The following is an 11,430-nucleotide window of genomic DNA, read 5'->3' as shown; positions in this document are numbered from 1 at the left end:
CCAATTTGAGGGTGTTTAGCTTCATTTTTCCTCTTCACAGCATGCTTTTGTGTCTGGCATTTAAGAGATTTATCTTACTATATTTTCAGTGCTTGAATATTTCAAAAGGGCCTTTCAGCAAAGTTAGAAATCTGTTGGGTTACTACAATTACATTTTCTCAGCTAAAATGTTGCAAAATCTGTTACTTTTCTTTTGACATAATAAAAAAATGCTAGGTAGATTATACTAACCAAGGTGTGCATCGCATGGTGAATCAAAGGTGGAAGTTTCCATTATGAATATTTGATTAATTTTTCATGTTGCAGATGTTCTGCAGTAGTTACCTAAATTAGGCTAATTGTATTATTAGCGAGTCTTTTTACGTCCATTTTTATTACTTTTTTATGTTGTGGTTTTTGTCTCCTTTTGGTATGTCATGTTTTAAATCTAACTGCTTTGCTTTGGATATTTCCTGGTGTTTGGCTTTGTCAAAACTTCTATTGATAAAATCATGTGTAGATTATATGTTTTGTTTTTTGTTTTTTTCCATACCTGCTGATTTTTCCTCTTCTGAATCAAGTCTATGTGGAAGAAGCACTGCATTATAAAAAAAAAAAAAAAAAAAAAAGCACAGTGAAAATGAGATTCATATAAAAGCCTTAAAGTTACAGGAATACATTTCCATAAAAAAACATGCAGCACGAAATACTCGTTGTGAGAACTTAAAATGATCCTATTGAATAACAGCACTAATGAAGAAGAACAAAACTATAAAAACTCTTCTGAACGACTATGTCCTAAAGCCTCTTAGGGTATGCGCACTCGTCGTCTGCTGAGGTTGTCCTAGGTGAAGCCTCTTTAGGAAAATGCCTGCAGTCTTTTTTCTGAAGGAGCTTTTATAATTTGTTTTGCCATCTTTTTTTGTAGCGGCATCTTTTCCCTATATTTTCAACCAGGGCCGGACTGACCATCTGGCAATTCTGACAAATGCCAGAAGGGCCTGTCTAGTCGTGGGCTGCCTTATCTGCTTCGTTGTTAACAGAATTGATGTTCTCAAGACACTCATACTGTTAACATAAAAAGTACCAGCACAAAGTCAAGAAAACTTCATGTATATAAACTTAGAGATACATATAAAAAAATACGGAGAAAAAATGAGTTTACCATATACAATGAAAAATAAGTATTTATTAATAGAAAAGTTCATCAATTACATAAATAGTAAAATGTACAATAAAATATATCATATCAATTAGTATGTATGGATACATATGATCCACAAGACTGATGGCCACAGACTATGAGCAAAACATAATAGCAGGACAGAGCAAAAAATAACCTATGTCAAACCAATGGTGATAGAAAGAGTTAATGTAAACATCAGGCAGCTGATTCACTCAGTATCAGGTGGCTCATATAGCCAACCATGCAGTGCAATGGCATGCTGAACAAGTGCCCCTAAATCATAAACATCACCATGGTAGTATCAACAATGAATATATATGTATACATATGCAAAGTCCGCTACATGACTAAGTAAAGAATGAAGAGGTTAATTACCCATAGTGACTGCCTGTTCTGTGACCACGTTCCCCAACGCACCTTTCGCTTGATATTTCATCGCTTCCTCACGCCCCCCCACGCATTTTTTTTTTAAGTCCAAGACAGAAATGGATCCTAGATGGAAAAGGCCAATGTGGCGCCCCCAGGAGCATGGTCGCCACAGTGGCATTGCCTTACTCCGGGGAGGGTGATGTCAGACTTGGAAGCAATAAAGGGTCTCTCTAGCAGTTAATCATGTCATGCAACATGGTTCCCACTCCAGGCCAGCAGAGGGAGCTCTGAACCAATACTAAGGGGAAGAGTTTCTCTCTGGGGGCCAGGAGGGGAAATTAGTCAGTTAGTGTTAGGAGGGCAACGAGAGTAGATGTGTGGAGAGAAGCTGGAGATTGAGCTGAGGATAGAGAGCTCCCTCCCAGTGATAGCGCATGATCCAGAGCCTGGTCTCCACGGTTGTATGGATACTGAAGTTCCTGCAACAGAAACCAGAGGAATAGGAAGCTGTAAATGCTCTATTCCTACCTAAGTCTCGGAGGAACAACAGCAATGGGTGAGCCAAGAGAAATAGAGGGCTACAGCTGTCTGCCATACGAGGTAGATCCAAAAGGGAAGATGTTATGAATGAGTCACCGGAGGAGGAAAAAATAAAAATACAAGCTAAGTCCAGAAAACTGGAGAGGTTGGTAGCTAGCGGATTGCAGACCCCTGATCCTATTCACAACAACTAACAGTAGCCGTGGGGTGTTCCTACGGTGGTCCTAGACACCTCGTTCACAGCCGGAGAACTAAATAAACCTAAAGAAAGAAAGGGGAAATCTAAACTGCCCCAGAGCAGACCCCAAAGCAAAAGACAGCCCCCAACATGTATTGACGTTGAAAACAGATGAAAACACAAACACAGACAGAAAGACAGGCTGAGCAAACGATGGGGCCCTCACTAACTAGATAGGACAGGAAAGAAAAGCAACTGTCTGCAATCACGCAAAAACCCTGCCAAAAATAATGTCCAACATGTCTGATAGAAAAGGCCCTGAAGTCACTAGACTTCAAAATCACTATGTCAGCACTCAGGTATATTTTGAAAACAGAGCAAAGAGATCAACTGATCAGAGACAAAAATGGAGCTCAGCCAGTCCCAACCAGGGCTGGCTGAACAAAAACACTAAGTAAACCAGACAAAATCTCATGGAACAATAGCAGAGCAAAAACTTAGCTTTAGTAGACAGGACTAAACTGGAGGCCAGAGCTCAGAGCAGAGAGGATCACCAGCAACCCAGCAGGGCGTCGGCAGCCTTATATCCACTCAGAGATTCCGGATGTCCAATCACACTCCACCTGTTCAGATGACAGGTTTTTCCCATCCAAATCAATTTCACTACCTCCTTTCACCAGCAGAGGGAGTTCATCGGACATCAAAGGTGAAGGAGAAAATGAGCTCATAACAGGAAGAAGGAGGAACGTCAGTGTAACACAGTACTGCATGTACCTCAAGTAAGCGCTAGAGAGGAGACTACACAACCCATCTGAGAGATTGATTCCTGAGTTGCTTCCAGGCTAGCCTGCTCCTTTGCCATCTGTAATCTGGACCCTGGACTGCATTTGCCAAGTAATGGTAAAGAAACTGCACCCTGTCGTGTCCTTGCCTTCTTCCTACAAACTCTCCGGCACTGCTACATCCTTGTGCCATACACTGCACCCTTGTCCCCAACACCTATCTACACTGCCCTGGGACCAATGGCCCTGCCTGTGGAGGGCTATAACATCACAGCTGCACCCCACCATCTGTCCCAGAGGATCTGTCTGCAGCGTCGGCTTAACACCTCCTTTGCCGAACATCACAGGTGGCGTCACGAATCATCAATAAACTTTATTCCCATCACTCAATCCCCTTTTACATGGGCGCCCAGGGCCACGGACCGGGTCACCGCTGCTGTGACACCTCCCTCTGAGAGATCGGCCAGGTACCGAGTACCCCACAGCCCTGGGAGGGCGACCCACCTGTAAAAGAAAAGAGCTGGTGGGAAATCTCATCAAGCCGGGTAGCTTTTATATATCGCTCTTAGAGCAGCGTCCACTCAAGTAAGATGCCCCAAATTCATAAAGAATTGTGCATTTTTAACGGGATGAATTTTCACACACTCATCTTAACTTAGCCATATGGTAGGGTCCCAGAGTGCGGCTGTCATGTGAACCTTGTTACTGCAAACTTGTATGCGTGTTGGCTCAGCAGCCATTGATTGGCTGCAGTGGTTAGGTAACCGTTTTTGTCACATGATCACTGAGGCAACATGAAGATCGGGGGAATGGTACCAGTCCGATGGTGAGTATTCCATTTTTTTTTTGTGTGCTGGGAAAGTAGAGCAATTAACAAGAGGTGACTCCGATTTTGACACTGAAACAATAGAAGCACAAAACCTTTAAAACAGCATGTCACTCTTTTTATGTGGCTTTAGATTTGTTAGCCAAAATTATACACATCAAATACAGCAAGAACATACGGTTTGCAAACAAAAAAAAAAAATTGAAAAATAGCTAAACTGCTTGAAAGAGTCTTCATTTCTATTGGAAAAACGACTTGTTCATACGGTCAGATGTTTGATCATTTTTTAAACGCTACAGAAGATGCCTGGTGACTTCCTCTTGTCTTTTTCGGCCCCCTAGACTTTATTTAGTTTGTGGAATCTCCACGTGCTAAACACCAGAAGCATAGTCACATCAAATCATGTCTTTTGAAACCTGAAGAAGTTTAACCCCTTTCCGACATTGGGCGTAATAGCTCTCCCGCATCGGACTCGCCGTTTCCTGGCACATGACAGCTGATCTGTACAGCTGACATGCGCCCGCAACAGCTGCGGGTGGAATCACAGTCCACCTGCGACTGGCAATCTCTGACAGCTTACCGGAAGCACATCACTAATCCCACCTATTGGTGACCCCATCACATGATTGTGGGTCACCGATGGGTCGGAATGACAACCAGAGGTCTGTAGCAGACCTCGATCGATATCATTGCCAGATTGCTATGAGCGCCACCATGTGGTCAGCGCTCATAGCAAGTGAACATTTCTGCTATACACAGGCGATCTAATCATTGCCTCTGTATAGAAGAGACAATCAAAGTACTGCATCTTCTAATCTCCCATGGAGACAATTGAAGCATGCAAAAAGTAAACAAATGTCTTTAAAAATATTAAAAAAAATGTAAATATAAAAGTTCAAATAACCCCCCTTTCAGCCCATTCAAAATAAAACAATAAAAAAAATCAAGCATACACATATTTGGTATCGTCGCGTTCAGAATCGTCCGATCTATCAATAAAAAAAGATAATTAACAATCGCTAAAGGGCATATTGTTCTGTCCCCACATGAGACGAATGGAGGTGTAGTTGATTGGGGCTGGGAGAGTTTCCTCAATGCAGAGCAGACAGGACCATTGTTGCTGTTCAGTGTTCGGAGAGATTATACACACCAAGGATTGTGAAGTCCAGACTTGTTTATTGGAAATCTGGACATACAGCGTATGATTGGTAATGCAGTTCTTCTCCAGAAATGCAGGTGTACCAACCAAGGTGGTACAGCAAGATGCAGCAAGGTGGTAGCAAGTTGGAGCAAGGTGCAGCAAATTGATTCATCAAATTGGTAAAAAAACTGACGCCTTTCACAGCCTGTACAGGCGAGTCTCTCCCAGGTGAAAATGAAACTAAGAATGGCCACCAGCAGAAAGAGGAGTGACCTGACCCGGAAGTGGAAGGCATGTACTAGAATTAATTAGCTGCAGGCTGCTGTACAGAAAAAGACCAGCAGATGGCAGTAGACCAAATGCAAGACTACACAGCATGGAAAATAACACAATCTATGAAACCATATAATCATAACATTAGATGGAACAGCACACTCCCCATCTAAAATTCTGTAAGGGATTTCACTATATTGTTTTTGTTTTTTTTTTTTTTAAATATAGTTCAATAACCTGGAAAATAAACAGAAATATGTATGCATGCAATAATAACTTCAAAACAAGGTAGATGACAAAGTTCCTGAGACAATCCAAAGAAAACCCATCTTTGGATCGGAGAAGCCGCACTAGGCCAAACTGTCTCGGACCCAACGGTAATCCAATGGATGAAGTACTAGGGCAGAGTTCTGTTCGTGGTTCATTGTTGTGAGTTCATTTTTCCCTTCACCAGTGAGGTCTGATGAACTCCCTCTTCTGTCGAAGGAAGGTAGTGAGGCTGATTACCAAACAGCTGAGCAGGTAGATGATGACTGGGTCACAGGAACTGATGACTGGATATAAGGCAGCCGACGCCCTGCTGCCTTGCTGGTGATTTTCCTGCTGGATTCTTGGAGACCAGTCTGATTTCTGATTCTCAAAGCTAAGTTTTGCTCTGTTTTTTGTACTCTTTAGTTCTGGTTTTGTTTGCCTTGTTTTTTGGAGTTCAGCCATCCCCGGCCGGGGGTGAGCTGAATTCCATTTTTGTCTCTGATCTGTTTATCTCTGGCTCTGTCTTCAGAATATACCTGAGTGCTGATATAGTCTTTTTGAAGCCTAGCGACTTCAGGGCCTGTTTTTCCTATCAGTCTGTTGGTACATTTTTGGATAGGGTTTTTGCGGATTGCAGACAGCAGCTTTTCTATCCTGTCCTATTTAGTTAGCTTGGGCCCCATCATTTGCTCAACCTATCTTTCTATCTGTGTTAGTGTTTTCATCTTGCTTCACAGTCATTATATGTTGGGGGCTGTCTTTTGATTTGGGGTCTGCTCTGGGGCAGTTTAGACTTCCCCTTTTTGTCTTTAGGCTAATTTAGTTTTCCGGCTGTGATCGAGGGGTCTAGGGCCCCGTATGAACCCCCCACGGCTACTGCTGGTTGTTGTGGATAGGTTCAGGGGTCTGCAATCCGATAGCTGCCAACTTCTCTGGTTTTCTGGACTTAGCTATTATTTTTGTTTTTTCCTCCTTCGGTGACTCATCCATAACAGTTCATCCTACCGGTATGTCCTCAATTGGTAGTATTAATACGAGCTTGTGGATTGGCCTCTGAAATGTCTTAGGCTCGCCTTTTCTAAGGACCTTCAGCTCCACCTTCCGGACCTTACCGTCTTGACTACGGAAAGTCTTTGTAACGATTCCCATAGGCCAGTCGATCCTTTGGGCTTGTTGTTCTTTCATTAGTACCATGTCTCCTTCCAAGTTCGGTTTACTCTGTCGCCATTTCCTTCTTCCTTGGAGGATCACGAGATACTCCTTTCTCCACTGGTTCCAGAAGTAATCAGCGAGGTACTGCACACGTTTCCACTGTTTCTGCTAGGTGTTTGCGTGAGTAAACTCTCCACTAACTGTTAGCGAGTTCCCGGTCTTTTGCGCGAGAAGAGTAGCTGACGTAAGAATGGTCGGTTTTTCGGGATCCATGGACACTGGGACAAGTGGTCTTGAGTTGATTATGGTGGAGACTTCAGCCAGAAGAGTAACCAAGGTCTCATGCGTAAGCCTTGAAGAATTTACGTCCATAAACATAGAGTTCAGGATGTTGCGTGAGATCCCGATCATCCTTTCCCAGGAACCTCCCATGTGAGAACTATGCGGAGGATTGAAGATCCAGGTGCAACCTCTTTCTGCCAGTTGATATTTAGGTCTCGACATGCACCAATGAAGTTGCTTCCACGATCGGACCTTAGCTGTTTCACCTGTCATCTGATCGCTAGAAAACGCCGGAGGGCGTTGATCAGGCTGGATGTGTCCATAGATTCTATTACCTCTATGTGGACGGCATGGACACTCATACAAGTGAATAGTACGGCCCAGCGTTTGCTGTTGGCGTGGCCACCTCGAGTTATGCGTGCAGATACCATCCATAGCCCAAAGACATCTAGGCCAACGTAGGTGAAAGGCGGTTCGGCACTCAGTCTGTCAGAGGGCAGGTCGGCCATTTGTTGATGTACCTGTTTTCCTCTGGTTTTCCGACATTGCACACAGCGATGTCGTGATCCTGCTACGCGTCTTTTCATATCTATGATCCAAAGCCCTGCAGACCGTAACTTGCCTTCTGTGATCTGCCTGCCTTGGTGCTCGTTTTTTTCATGAAAGTGCCGGATCAGTAGATCAGTATATGATGTTTACTGGGAATGATGTAAGGATGTTGCTCTGAAGCCACAATCTTGGCTTGATTTGAACGACCACCGACTCTGAGCAAACCGAAGCCGTCCATTACTGGATTCAAGTGGGCAATGGGGCTTTTCAGAGGGATCTGATGTTTGTGGTGTAGGCATTCCCATTCAGCACTGAATGCGCTCTGCTGGACGTAATGTATTATAAGGGACTCACAGTGAGAAATGTCCTCAGCAGAGAGTGGTTTACGGCAGCCGTGCCAGCCGTGACAGTCTGTCTCCAAGTGAGTTGTGATACGATCTCGCAATGTGGACTAACTTTGCTATAGTCTTGATGAGTTTCATCCAATTGGATAAGCATTCAAAGCACTGGCAACCGAGGCTGGAGGTTGGTTTAGTGTTCGTCACCAAAGCACTGACCTCGGAGCGGACTTCTGGATCACCATCCGGATCCTGGATGCTGAAGACTTCCTCGACACATTCACTTCCCTTCTGTTCCAACTGAAACTTAGGACCTGAAAGCCAAGAAGAGTTAGCAAAGGACCATATAGACATAGGTCTAGTGGCATGGTGAGCTGGATTAAGTTCAGATGGGATATAGTGCCATTGTTCAGGCTTGGAAGACGTCCTTATTCTCTCGATGCGGTTACTGACGTACCTTGTAGAAGCACCTTGTTTGGTTGTAGATGTAACCTAAGACAACCTTACTGTCACTGTAGTATTGTACGTCATCTATGTTGGTGTCAAACTCGTGCTGTATAAAGTCTGCGAGTTCTACTGCAAGCACGGTCGCACAGAGTTCAAGCCTGGGAATAGTGTGGTCAGGTTGGGGAGCCAACTTAGCCTTGCCGAAGACGAACCCAGCGTGATCTTGATTGTCGGGTCCCATCACCTTCAGATAGGCAACTGCTGCAATGGCCTCCGTGGATGCATCCGAGAACACATGGAGTTCCATCCTAGTGCTAGCAGCAAGTGAGGTTCTGGCGTAGCATCACGGTATGTGGATCTCATCCAAGGCACATAAAGACTGCTTCCAGGTTTCCCATTTTGGTTCCTTCTCAGGAGGGAGTGGAGCATCCCAGTCCTTGACGGTTTCAGAAAGCTGTCTCAGAAGGGATTTACCTTGTATGGTAATTGGTGCTACGAACCCCAGTGGGTCGTATAAGCTATTCACCACTGACAGGACACCACGTTTAGTGAATGTGTGGCGCCCCTGAGTGTTAAGTCGCCACAGAAGAACTGCACCTCCTCCTGAGGTGTGGTACCCCACCATCCAGGTAAGGTGGAGACACCTGACCACACTCCAACACCTGCACCCCACACCACAAAGTAGTGTAGCAAAGCACCTTCAGCGGCTCCCTGCTTGGAGTGTAGCATAGCACCCCTTGGTGGCTCCCTGCTTGGAACACGAAATGTGCTGGGAGGCGGGTGGAGCTTAGTTTACACTAAAGAGCGTGAAGAGTGAGGATTTAGTCAGTCAGTCTGACAGAAGGTCAGAGAGCGACAGGGAGTTGAGAGAAGATCCCTGAGAGAGGGATGGATTGATGGAAGTGCTGCAGCAGGCCTCAGTGACCTGGGTCTGCTGGCACAGGAAAGAGAGAAAGAAAGCCTGATTCTCCATAAGAAAGAAGGATTAGTACGGAACGTAAGGAGAATAAGAGAACAAGGACCAGGGTTAGAGGAGAACCCTTCTCAAGTTCTGAGCGCAAGGCTGGGGTCCGGTCCCCGCGGTTGTACTGATACTAAATGTCCTGCAGCAGACACCGGAGGAATAGAAGTAGTGACCACTTTTTTCCCACACAAGACTTGGGGGCACAACAGCAATGATAGTGAGCCGGGACTAGGTAGTAAGGAGTCCCCGAAGCAGGCTATAGCTGTCTGCCATACAAGTAGAATTCTTAGGAACATCTGACAGGAGGAACTCCAGTGTAACTCAGTACTGTGAGTACTTCACTCAAAGGCACTAAGAGGGAGACGTTCGGAAAAGGCACATATGTTGGCGGAGTGTTGGAAAGGAGGACTTCATCTTGCCTGGAAGTTGGCTGAGCTCCTGACCCGGGGGACACGGCACAGATGCGGGCACCTGTACCTGCAACAGACTCTCAGTAAAGCTTTGGAACTACATGTCCTGGTGTCCTCCACTTATTCCTGTGCCAACCTGCCCAGCACTGCTACATCCCTTGCGCCCGACACTACACCATCTAAGTGTCACTTCACCTACTCTGCCCTGGGACTACAGCCCTGCCTGTGGAGGGCTATAACATCATTGCTGCACCACACCATCTGTCCCAGAGGATCTGTCTGCAGCGTCGGCTTAACATCTTCATTGCCGAACACCACAGGTGGCGTCACGACTCAGTCATAATCTTTCCCCCTTTTTACAATGGGTGCCCAGGGCCACGGGCCGGGTCTCAGCTGCCGTGACATCTCCCATTGAAGCTCATCGGGCCCGGTACCGAGTACCCCCACAGCCCTGGGAGGGTGACCCAAATAGTTTGTCTGCACAGTTGAATTGGAAACTGAAGGTGTCGCCTGACAGGTTCCACCTCAAGCCTAAGCTTCTCTGCACAGGCGGACAGTCTGGTCCCAGATCTATGTCCTTGAATCCTGAAGCTTGGTCACTTGAATCAAAGGCTCTCATGACAGCCTGGCTGTTTGAAGCAATTTTGTGCAATCTAAGCTTAGCTTGGTACAGCATACCTTGGGTCCTCTTGAGTAGATCGATAGCCGCTTCTTCTGTGGGTAGAGATTTTAGTCCATCATCTACATAAAAGTCTTTCTCTACAAAGTCTCTGGCATCTGTTCCATATTTTGTCTCTCCTTCTTGAGCGGTTCTCCGCAGGCTGTAGGTTGCCACTGCGGGGGATGGGCTGTTCCCGAATACGTGCACCCTCATGCGATACTCCACCATCTCTTTGCTGGGGTCATTGTCCTTGTACCACAGGAACCTGAGGAAATTCCTATGGTCCTCTCTGACTATGAAACAGTGAAACATCTGTTCAATGTCGGCGGTGATGGCAATGGGTTCTTTCCGGAACCTCATCAACACTCCTACTAGGTTGTTTGTTAGACTAGGACCCGTGAGGAGGACATCTTTGAGAGATACGCCTTGATGTTTGGCGCTTGAATCAGACAACTCTAATTTGCTTCGATTTCCGTGGGTGATATACTCGGAATGAGGGTAGGTACCAGCGCTCCTGATTTTCCTTTAAGGGAGGCGCTGGCTCCGCATGGTTATTCCGCAATATCTTGCTCATAAAGGTGACAATGTGTTCTTTCATCTCCGGTTTGTTGCTAAGTGTGCGCTGGAGAGAGTTGAAGCTGGACAAGGCTTGTTCATGATTGTTCAGGAGTCTTACCCTGGTAGCTCGGAAGGGTAGGGGAAAAACCCAGTGATTAGTCTCGTCCTTAAGGAACTCCATGTTCATTATCCTGACAAATTCCTTGTCTTCCATTGACGGGGCTACATTGTTGTCATCCTTAGTTGTATGAAACACCGATCTTCCCAAGTTGTCTGCATAGGGAGAAGGAATGACATCAGGCAGTTGTACGGGATCTGGAGGCTTCTCTTTCACCTCATAGTGATGAGGGCATGGTTTGCAGAAAGTAGCTCGTCCGTCTCTGCATACATAGGTCTTAAAGGAATCGACTCTTGTTCAGTCCAAGCACACATTTCCTATGATTACCCACCCCAAGTCGAGTCTCTGTGCGTAGGGGGCATAGTCAGGACCATTACACTGTTGGTGGACCTTATGTATCCTTAAATTGTCTCTGCTAAGCAGAA

At 45.6% G+C, this 11,430-nt stretch overlaps 1 long non-coding RNA gene across 1 annotated transcript in view; it reads right to left on the bottom strand.

Moving 5' to 3' along the window:
- Positions 1-518: 518 nt before the first annotated feature.
- LOC141069642 (uncharacterized) overlaps positions 519-11,430 on the bottom strand; it is a 140,067-nt gene continuing 129,155 nt past the window's right edge. Inside the window, exon 3 of the long non-coding RNA XR_012226614.1 lies at positions 519-577. This is a non-coding gene — a long non-coding RNA (uncharacterized lncRNA). The remainder of the gene's footprint in view (positions 578-11,430) is intronic.

Source organism: Dendrobates tinctorius, unplaced genomic scaffold (assembly GCF_039654945.1).
Source record: "Dendrobates tinctorius isolate UK_male_01 unplaced genomic scaffold, ASM3965494v1 ptg000270l, whole genome shotgun sequence".
In the NCBI taxonomy this organism is placed as follows: domain Eukaryota; kingdom Metazoa; phylum Chordata; class Amphibia; order Anura; family Dendrobatidae; genus Dendrobates; species Dendrobates tinctorius.
The sequence above is the reverse complement of the archived record's forward strand: the minus strand, read 5'-3'. Positions and strand labels throughout refer to the sequence as shown.